This window comes from Euprymna scolopes, chromosome 35 (genome assembly GCF_053919585.1).
Source record: "Euprymna scolopes isolate OS-2025 chromosome 35, ASM5391958v1, whole genome shotgun sequence".
Lineage (NCBI taxonomy): Eukaryota > Metazoa > Mollusca > Cephalopoda > Sepiida > Sepiolidae > Euprymna > Euprymna scolopes.
The window spans coordinates 18,214,692-18,227,191 of NC_136516.1; positions in this window are offsets into that span (position 1 = coordinate 18,214,692).

Here is a 12,500-nt window from a genome sequence, read left to right on the forward strand (position 1 = left end):
AAATCGCCATTTCAATTTTTGGTACATCGACTTTTGCCTTGTAAATCCTTTCAGCTAACCCTAACCCTAACCCTGATATCATAGTGCGTCTTTGTTTACATGTTAAAGGTTGTTGTTTGGTTAACGGCTTGTATAGTTACGCCCGCTGTGACTAGCTTTGTACCGTTGTAAAGCTCAAGAATATTTAACACGTTCAAGGAGACTCGATGGTGCCCGGGATTGAATGATGATTAACGAATATTTCACACTCCCATAGTTTTATTATCGAAATCGGTGATTAGGATAATTGTTCAATCAAATCGATTGATTGCCTGCTCTAGTTGGGGACACATCGCGGTGGACTGAAACGAAGCTTGACACATCTCCTTGCTGTGAATAAGTCCACAATACCTTGTAGTCTATATTGCACTGTAGAGAACTTATTGTTGATTTTATAAAGTTGTATATATATATATATATATATATATATATATAACTTTATTAAATCAACAATCATATATATATATATATATATATATATATATATATATATATATATATATATATATATATATGTTGGCTTGAATGCATAAGTTCAAAATGCATAAGTCAAGACATTTATTTCCGGGTACTCTCCCGAAAAAAGCGTGATCGTGCTCCTTCTCTCTGACCTATGTCCTCTGTGAGTCCTGATTGTTCCGTTACACGTGACTTCTTGTTACGGCTGCTAAGTCACCTATGTATCGAACGTGATCGTCTTCTCTAACGTGCTATCTCTACTCGGGGGGGGGGGGGAAAGAACATTTCCATCCCAAAATTGTCAAGGCCAATGGCATTCTTTCCGAGAGTCAAATGCTTAACCTTCCTAAAATCACTTTCTCAGCTGACATGAGTAAAAATAAGCAGTCTGTTATTTACTAAGGAGTCATCAATTATCAAGGCCCTAAGGCCACTTAAGGATAGGGGTTAATGAGCACCGAGTAGACTGTGAAACAATACTGTAATGATTAGTGGTAACTGGACAGAATTTTATTATTTAAGAATTTGTTCCCGGTTGACTGGAAAATACAATGTTGTAGTAAGCTAGATAGCAGTACCACAGTACTGTGTTCCACAGACGGGCAATTCTAGGAAAAAAACTTAGTTCGTGGAAGTTGCGTTTAGTTTTAAATAGAGAAAAAAAAAAAGGAAAAATGTTGTTTATGGAAACCTCCCCAGACAAGGTATGAAGCCATTTGATGTCAGAAACTAAAAAAATACCGCTTCATTATTAAAAAAAACAAACAAACAAAAAACGTGCAAACGATAAGTGTTAGATTGAATAGGTTCTGGCGTAAAAATAGCAATTCTCCCCTCTTTGTCGGAAATATCGCTCATGTTATATGAGAACTAAAGGAGCACATAAGAGAAGCGGGAGTTTGCTGCTCTCCTACTATTGACAATGGTTGAAGCTAGATGAGATTGGGTTGTGAATGTTTTACAGAGGGTGGGGCATAGATTGAAACTCAATCAACTACAATGAAGATAGTCTCCGTCTTCCAGGCTAGAAAATTTCTTATATCCAATCAATGGCTCTCGTCTTGGGGACGCCCCGTGTCTTGACAAGCTTCTGGAATTGACCTTCACTCTTGATCTGAAATGGAACACATACATCAAATCTGTTGCCAAGATCACTGGAAAGATGGTCGAGTCATTCCACTACTCCAGTAAGTATCTCACTGCCGATGCAATCCTCTACCTGTATAAGAACCAGGTGCGTCCTACAATGGAGTACTGTTGCCACATCTGGGAAGGAGCTGCTCGGCATGTCCTATCCTGCTTTGATAGAGTTCAAAACCGACTTCGAAACCTAATAGGTGATGCCCTTTTCTCTTCCGTGCCACCTCTTTTTCACAGAAGAGACGTCGCAAACCTGTCCCTGCTCTATCGCTATTTTCATAATAAGTGCTCGTCTGAACCCCAATCTATGGTCCGCTACTTGCCAAACTTTCAAAAAAACACTCGACTAGCTAAAACCACTATATATGATTTTCCTTACTCTCCATCTGTGCCTAAATGCAAACGCAGATTCCATGAACAGAACTTCTTTTCAAGACTGCCTGCCTTTAGAACCCTGTTCCGCTGGCTAAATACAACATGGTGACAATCAAATCTAATGTTAACAAGTTTCTGTTAGGTCGTTCTCATAAATAATCAAATTTCACCCAATTTATATCAATAAGAATTACTTCACTATCTTACATTCATTAACCCTTATCTTCGAGTGGCCTTCAGGCCTTGATAAGTGGTGACACATAAGTAAAAAAGAATATCATATATATATACGACGCAACTATTTTTCCGTGCATGAAATTTTGATGTCGCATCTGGCATGGAGTACTAACAACTAACTTCTTCTCGGACAACCTAATAGCCATCAGGGAGGTCTTGTAAAGAAGCCACTGCAATACGTAAAAGTTGGTATTTACGTTGATAAAGCAACTTGTTTTTAACAGCCATTAAATGAATGACGTTTATTACAGTAACAGAAATACGCCATTAAGCGACTGACCAACAGCAGATATTACTGTTTGGTAGAAACGGATTATGTTGTAGACTTGTATAGCATCGCTTTTATCGGCTGTTTTCACTTGTGGAGTATTTTATTCCGACCTCCACATAATTCATCAGGAGATAATACACACCGTTTCGGCGTCTTCCTCTCGACGACTTTTTCTGCATATCGATCCCCTTACTAATTTTATTTGAATTGTATTTAAATCAAATGACCTATTCAAGATAATATCAACCAGACTAGAGGCGTACACATATTTTGAGATTTACTTATGACCTGACTAAGTCTAAATGATCTACCATAATGCAAAACATACCATTTATAAATATATTGCAAATTATTTTATATGACAGTATATGCAGGTATGCGTTGCATTATTGCATCAACCCATATTGCACAGTGCAATGCTGCACAGTTTTTATCATTACTCTACACTGATGATTTCCATTAAATGGAATCAAGGATGCGGAGAGTAGCTGCTAATAGCCAGCTTCAAGCTGACATCCAGATGCTCATCAGTCATAGTGGAGCTGTATTTGGACTTCAGGAGCTTCATGTGGCAGCATGCTGACTCGGATAAATAATGCAATCAAGAGAATAGAACATTTCCTTAGGTTGGGGTACTTGTCTTCTGTAAGTAAGTTCCATAATTGTCCATGGGCTCTGCATCAGCTAAATGTCGGCTTATGGTCTAAGAATCTCATCCCTCACTCCAGCAGCGTTCAAGGTAAACAGGGTTGCAATTTTTGATGCGAGTGAAACAGCCTCAGCATCTTCCTGGAAAGGGTAGGACATGAATATGGAGATTGGCTCGGGTAACGAAAGATCTTGAAAGCAAAGTCTTGCGTATCCAGCTCTTACGCGAGGGTTTGGAAATTTGCCAGCGCCAATTTTTTTTTTTTTTGCAATACTATGGGATCTATACGCAACGTCTCTGCGATCAACCAGTATACTCCATTAGCAAGTAACAAACCGAATGCTGATAAATATGTATATATGGTGGATTCTCTCATCGAAGACGATGAATGAGGGTTCAGTATGCAATCTTCAGCAGTTCCTAAGCTTTGTGACACCACATGCATAATTGCAATCCTGTAGACGTGCGGCACACTTCTCCGCAGATGGTGAACTTTCATATGCTCGTCAGTCAAAGATGCCTTCTCGAGTGAACAGACAACCATGCTTTGCTGCGTGCTCTGTAACCACAATGGCATACATATTCGTTTTTAGGTGGATGTCTCTTGTATTTTGCCTTCATATTTACACGAAGGGCGTCCCTATGACAAAGGCGGTTATGTTAAAATTCTTTGGTCCCCAGGAAACACGTCTTCCTCCATTTTCTGCGATCCTCTGCTGCACTCTCCCAGGAACTCAGAGAAATTCCACAACGTTTCAGGTTGTCTTTTAGTTTATCTTTGTAACGAAGCAGGGGACGCCCTATTGGACGGCAAGAATCTCTCAGTTGCTCATAAAAAGTTGTTTAGAACTCTTGAGTCATCCATTCTTACAAGATGACCCGACCACCGCATTTGTATCCTGATCAAAAATGATTCAATACCAGTGATTTCACATCTCTCCAGTAATTCACTATTCGAACACGATCCTGCCATCCAACATTGCAAATAAAACGCAGACATCTCATATGGAAGGAGTCAAGCTGATTTATATGCTTGCGGTACAAGGCCCACGTTTCGGCACCATACAGAAGAGTATATATATATATATATATATATATATATATATATATATATATATATATATATATATATATATATATATATATATATATATATATATATATACTCTTCTGTATATATATATATATATATATATATATATATATATATATATATATATATATATATATATAATTTAAAAAATGAATGAGAAATATCATTTTCTCGCACACGTCTCTCAACTTCCTCTGTCGTCTGTTTTTCTTGGTTGGTGTTTTCAGGACATTCCTCTCGATGGCTTTTTTCGTTTATCCCTCGCCTCTCACTAATGTGGGGTCTTATTGGCAGAATCCCCTTTAAATCACCTGGACTGTTCAATATAATAAATACAGCCGTTAAGCGTATTTACAGCTGCAATATACATCCTCACAAGTAGAAGACACAAAAACGGAGTTTCTGGCCGCAATAAGTAAGCAAACATCACGGTTCACAAACTTTGCGAATTATTTTACCATCAATTGGTCAAGAAGAATAAAAATTGTTACAAAATTTTTGAACAATAAAAATCATTTTCTATCCGTATTGTAAACATTATTGTAAAGTATTGTAAAATGCTTTGGGGGGGGGGGGTAAAAAAGTAAGTATGAGGATCGAACCCGAACCGTTGAGGCAAAGTTGGAAATTAAAGTGTGAAAAAAAAAAAAAAAAAATCCCTGCGATGTTAACCATGGCCCTACCGCGAAATGCTAACGGAAACACGTTTGAATTTATTTAATTAGTTGGATTTAGCAGGTGCCCGTTTTAAATGAGGTCAAGTTTTGACTGCGGGATAGTATTCATTTACTGCTGAACGCTTTTTTTTTTTTTTTTTTTTTTTTTTTTTTCCGAAGATGTTATAGGAAAAAGACTAACCCACATGCGGCGAGCGACAAATATTGAATATTTATCTTCCCGAAATCGACCAAATTAAATAGACAGGCGAGCTTCGTTGTTAAGTGTGAGATATTACGATTTGTACGTGATATAAAAAGTTTTAAAAAGTTGTGAACCGACCGACCGCTTCTCTGAAAGAAGCCTTTTGTAGACACACAGAAAAAGCGAACACACATACATACATTTTCGCTTTTATATTTATAGATGGCATTAATTAAATAGAATTTGTACTTTAAATAGTTATTCCCTGTTGATAAGATTGCTTAATTTTAACAGTCTTCGGGCGTATTTCTTGCTACCGTTTACCTCCTGATTCACTTGACACGTTGACAGCTACCGTGAAACGTTATGTTCCCCGGACTGACCTAAGGTTATTCAATATGTTACAATATGGCACACCGCTCGAACTAAAGAAGAAATTGTTTGCAAACATTGCAAGAACGTTCTCGCGTTAACTTTTGATCAAACGAATGATTATCGATTTTTTCCGACATCAAAAGTAACTTTTTTATGTTTCCATCCTGAGTTATAAGTAAAAAGCTATAAAACTTATGAAGACTCGTAAGAACGCATGATTGCTTTTTTTTTATATATATATTGCTTTCGGTTTCTTTAGAACTTTACGAGTCGGTGATTAGATTGGAAACGGAGTGCGCTATTTCATGTTACGGTCAAGGCGTATTGGGGATTTGCATACAATTATAATATCAAGAAGTGCAACTTTTGAATGAACGGCATGTTGACTCTTGCACTCTTAGATATTCGTCATTGGGGGAAACGGTTACCTGCATACATGCGGATATATATATATATATATATATATATATATATATATATATATATATATATATATATATATATATATATATATATAATAAATTCCACAGCCAATCAACGTCGCTGCTCACAAGAGCCCTGAGAGTCAACGAACCGGAAGTTCAAAACTCGAGTTTCGCCCTCATTTGGGCTCATCAGTTAGACACATCCGAACTCAGGATTCGAGACCCGAGTTCGGATGTGTCTAATTGATGAGCCCAAAGGAGGGCGAAACTCGAGTTTTGGACTTCCGGTTCGTTGACTATCATCAAAATCAGCAAAATGATGAGGAGACTTTGTTCTTAAAGGACAAATCTTTTGTCAAATTATTGTCAATATTTATTGTCAATTAAAATGAAATGGACATCGTTTCTGAAACTGAGGTAATCTCATCAGCATCAGACAAGGCCAAACTATTTGCCAAGAACTTTGCAGCTGACTCTACCTTCTGCGACGAAGGGCATCAACTCCCCATATTTCCTCCTGCAACAGACAACACCTTATCCAACATACAAATATCTGTGCACGAGGTCGCCAAACTAATCAAGAACCTTGATTACAGTAAAGCAACTGGCCCAGACGGCATTCCAATTATAGTGTTGAAAAAGCTTCGACCAGAACTTGCCCCCATACTAACAAAACTTTTTAAGCGTTGCCTTAAGGAGAAGTGCTTTCCAACATCCTGGAAAACCTCGTCAGTATGCCCTGTATTTAAGAACTCAGGTGATAAATCATCCCCCCTCTCAGTACAGACCAATAAGCCTCTTGTGTGTCATGAGTAAGTTACTGGAATCCATATCAAATAAAGAAGTAGTCAACCACCTCAGCAGAAATAACCTTCTTAGTGACATGCAATATGGTTTCCGTTCTGCTAGATCTACAGCTGATGTGCTAATAGTTATATCCCATAGGATTAGTGAATCTCTCGACAAAGGCTTCCTTTCTAGGGCAATTGCTCTTGACATATCAAAGGCCTTCGATAAGGTTTGGAATAAGAGCCTACTTCACAAGATTTCCAGCTACGGTATAACTGGAAATATTCTCTCAATAATTCAATCATTTCTCTCTGATAGGCTCATAAGAGTATTGGTTGATGGGCAGAAATCAGAGGCCCACAGTATTAATGCTGGAGTCCCCCAGGGGTCAATCATGGGTCCAACTCTCTTCCTGATCTACATCAATGATCTCCCTAAATACATACTTAATTCATTCGTTGACATCTATGCTGATGACACGACCATCTACGGCAACACACCAAAGGCCGTAAATGACAAAGCTCTCTCTGATTCCCTCTCCTCTGATCTTGATCGCATCGTTCAGTGGGGGAAGTCGTGGCTGGTTACTTTTAATGCATCTAAAACCAAGCTCCTAACTTTACATCATCAACGCTCTGTTCCTCATCTAGCATCAATTGAAATGAATGGCTCTCGTCTTGGGAAGGCTTCATGTTTTGACAAGCTCCTAGGTTTGACTTTACTCCTGATCTGAAATAGAACACGTATATAAAGTCTGTTGCCCGGGTCGCTGGAAAAATGGTGGGATCCTTCTACCGTTCCAGAAGATATCTCACTACTTATGCAATTCTCTATCTCTATAAAAGCCAAGTACGTCCAAAGATGGAGTACTGCTGCCACATCTGGGCTGGAGCTTACAAAAAACAGCCTATCCTGCCTTGACAAAGTACAAAATAGATTTCGTGGCTTAGTGAGGGATGCTCTCTTCTCTTCCCTGCCACCTCTCCCCCACAGAAGAGACGTTGCGAGCCTGTCTTTGTTTTATCGTTATTTCCATGACAAGTGCTCGTCCGAGCTCCAATCTCTGGTCCCCCCCCTCGCCAATTTATTCATGATAAACACCCGTCTAGCTAAAACCACTGTCAGTAATTTCCCCCACTCTTTATATGTGCCTAAATCAAAACGTAGATTCCATGAACATAGCTTTTTTCTGAGAAGTGCATGCCTGTGGAATTCTCTTCCGTTTGCCTGTTTCCCACCTGACTACAACTTGGACGTCTTCAAGTCCAACATAAACAAATTCCTGATTAATCGCCCCCTTAAGTAAGACGCCTTATCAAATCTCCAATACCAACTATTACTACGATATTATCCCATTATTGTACAAAAAATAACCCTTATCCCCGAGTGGCTTACGGCCTTGATAAGAGGTGATCCCCATGTAAAAAAAAAAACAAAAAAAAAACGATCGTACAATCTAATTTATTTTGTTGGTTTTTCATTTTGAAACTGATTTTTAAATAAAAATTATGAATCGTTTTACTTAATATTAAAACAGCTCTAGGATATCTATACCTATTGAGCTTATCATATATCTACAGTGCAATGAGCACTATTTTCTTTTAATAGTATTAATACATTTCCTAGTACATTAAAATAAACTCTGCTCTTTAGACTCCAGGTCTAATTCCCTCTAATATATATATATATAAGACATTAAGAGGAGATTATAGATAGATATATAAATTCCCGTTCACATACACCTTTCAGGATACAGCTAGAACCCAGAACTAGATAGAATCGAGCAATTGCATCGACAACGGACAACGCCAGACCCAAAGTGGGTTTCGATGTACTGCATCTCATCAGTGACGTGCTCCGACATAGGCGCGAACCCAGGTCGTCGCACTCATGAAGTGTGCAATACTGACGACCTAACGATATGGGCCACGGCGCAATCTATTGACTATGCCTCGATTTTTTTAAATTCTTATATTTTCATCCAGTTCTACATTCTACGATGTGACAAGCAACGCGTCATATACAACTAAGATAGTTACTGCTGGTATGCAGGCGGTAGATATCACATCTACAAACATTAACTGAAATTAACCGACTCCCCAGACACGATTACGGAACAACCTTATTTGTTGAGGGACACCACGTCCCTACGAAGGATGACCCGCCTTTTCTACATATATTAGATCTAATATATGTAGAAAAAGCGGGTCATCCTTCTGGGACCAGGACGATGTAGTGATGACATATTTCCATCCTCCCTACTCTCCTGGCCTTGCACCCTCTGACTATCACCTCTTCCCAGCCATGAAGTTGTTTTTGAAAGGAAAGCGTTTCCCAGATGATGCAGCCTTGATCTCTGAAGTCACGTCGTGGTTGGAGGACCAACCTGTGGTGTTCTACAAAAACGGTCTCCAGAGCTGCATCAAACGATGGGAGAAATGCATAACTCTGGGTAGCTCCTATGTAGAGAAAGACTGTGCCAATTTCTTTGCTCAACCCATTTCTTGAAGTCTTGGTTTTTGTTAAAACAGTATATATATATATATATATATATATATATATATATATATATATATATATATATATATATAATTGTACAGAAGGTCAGAAAAACATGTGTACCGTCGGTTTTAAGCCTAACATAAGGGGGACCAGTAAATAGCAAATAGTAAATAATGTTAGGGTCTCGTCAGCCATGTTGTTTTCTGGCTGATGAAAGCCTAACATTATTTATTATTTGCCATTAACTGGTCCCCCTTATGTTAGGCTTAAAACCGACGGTACCAATGTTTTTCTGACCTTCTGTACAATTTTAAATAAATAAATTCATGCAATGGAATAGCCTAACATCCCTTCATAGATGAAATGAACTATGGATATATTGACCCTTTCAGGTAACTGAGGCAGAAGGAAAAAAGACAGGAAGAGGATAAGACAAGATGTCGAGTAACTCTTATGTCACATGTATTCCCTTGTAAATAAACCCCTTTGTCTTTCACCCATAACCCCGTGTTTCTTGCTCTATTCTTATTAAAAGTAAGGATATAACAAATTGGCTCTTTTTTATTGAGCACTCTTAATAACCTCGTTTTAATTCATGGATTTTATCTCCTGGATACATTTAACTTGGAATATATATACATATAAAGTATCAAGGATATTGTAAGGTACAAGACTTACAATGATGGGGATAAAGTTTTCTTCAAAGATTATCGGGCAGGGAAGAGTTTTTGGGAAGAAGGCATAATCTCAAGAAGAATTGAGAGCATGGTTTACATTATAAAAAGGCAGACTTTTTCCACAAAAATCATATTAACCAACTGAGACCCCGATACATAGAAACAGTCAGAAACCAAGAGTTACCAATCGAAGTGCTATATGACACCTTCCATATACAGCCTCCAAACAAGGAAGTGCCAGTAACTCAGAAATCCAGTCATTCTCCAAAAGTAAAAAATCGGCAAACACAAATGATGAAGAGAAGTGAAAGGAAAAGGAAAAGGACCGAAGTTTTTGGACAAAGTTTAAAAAGGAAAAAATGGTAGAAGCAAAATTCTATGGAAGAATTTAGCTTGGGAGGAAGGTAATGTAATGGAATAACCTAACATCCCTTCATAGATGAAATGAACTATACCCTCTCACGTGACTGAGAGAAGGAAAAAAGACAGGAAGAGAATAAGAAAATATGTCGAGTAACTCTTATGTCACCTGTATTCCCTTGTAAATAAACCCGTTTGTATTTCACCCTTAACCCCATGTTTCTTGCTGTATTCTGATTTAAACTAAAAATATAAAAAATAAATATATATTAAGCTCTTATACTAAAAAATTTTTTTTCTAATCGAGCACTTTGTTGGAATTATTTTCCAAAAAAGCAGTAATATATATATATATATATATATATATATATATATATATATATATATATATATATATACTGCAAACGTATTGTTTGACATAGAATACAAAATATTGAAGGTTTTTTTTTGCCTTAATCCATGGATTTTCAATATATGAATCATCTCATCAGAGGAAATGTTTTTTTGTTTCTTTTAACGATATAGATATAGGTAATTATAAATTTTGTTTTTTTTAACGATATAGATATAGGTAATTATAAATTTTGTTTTTTTTAACGATATAGATATAGGTAATTATAAATTTTGTTCTTTTTAACGATATAGATATAAGTAATTATAAATTTTGCTTTTTTTAACGATATAGATATAGGTAATTATAAATTTTGTTCTTTTTAACGATATAGATATAGGTAATTATAAATTTTGCTTTTTTTAACGATATAGATATAGGTAATTATAAATTTTGTTTTTTTAACGATATAGATATAGGTAATTATAAATTTTGCTTTTTTTAACGATATAGATATAAGTAATTATAAATTTTGTTTTTTTTAACGATATAGATATAGGTAATTATAAATTTTGTTTTTTTTAACGATATAGATATAGGTAATTATAAATTTTGCTTTTTTTAACGATATAGATATAGGTAATTATAAATTTTGTTTTTTTTAACGATATAGATATAGGTAATTATAAATTTTGTTTTTTTTTTAACGATATAGATATAGGTAATTATAAATTTTGCTTTTTTTAACGATATAGATATAGGTAATTATAAATTTTGTTTTTTTTAACGATATAGATATAGGTAATTATAAATTTTGTTTTTTTTAACGATATAGATATAGGTAATTATAAATTTTGTTTTTTTTAACGATATAGATATAGGTAATTATAAATTTTGCTTTTTTTAACGATATAGATATAGGTAATTATAAATTTTGTTTTTTTTAACGATATAGATATAGGTAATTATAAATTTTGTTGTTTTTTAACGATATAGATATAGGTAATCATAAATTTTGCTTATTAGCACATAACTTGAAAATTAAATCTGAAATGATTGCTTGAAAAGCATATTCCATCGTTTATAGATTAAAGATCCAGGAATAGTTTTAAAATCCAAAGCAATGGAGACTGGTATATTTCAGACTGAATTGTCAGTTTTTAAGATACAATCCCTGATGAAACGTGCATATGACGCAATCCATAAAGTAATCTATAAAGTAATCCATAAATAATCCATAAAGTTGACAAAATTCTTTGCATAGTCCTTTGAAAATGTATTATTAGCGCAAGCATGATATACAAATGATATAGCTGAAGGTTGGTGGTGTTTGATAAACACTGCTGAGGAGCCATGATTTAATATACCGTTTTGTGTCTAAATCTCCGACACAGAATTTTATGGTAAACAACTGATAATACCGGAAATCCCAGGAAAATTGTGAGTTTAGGAAAGCAAGTTGATCTAGCGATTGCAGGGAACTAAATGATTTACTGAAAAAATAATTTTCCTAACAAAAAAATAAAATGAGGATAATCGAGGTGAGCCCAAACTTCTTGTTCCCTTAAAATAGTGATTATGGATATATTCATATACTAGTAGTTCAGCTCGGCTTTGCTCGGGCCCTATGTACTGTTCATAACTTTATGTGCATATGTATATATATGTATTAAAAAATTTGACTCAAGTCCAAGTAACCTACATCTGAAATTTCAAGCGTTTAGACCCAAAATCGGTGGAGGAGTTTGGTAGAGTCTGCAAAGGTAAACTTTTTCAACTCTGTTGCGTTCTACGATACGAAGCAGATCACACTAAGAATAAAAATGTACGTCACGTGAGACTTCTACCAAGTCATGACTGATGGAAAGTTGATAAGATGTGGGGTTCTGTCAGAAATCACGTACAAATTCTCGAGTG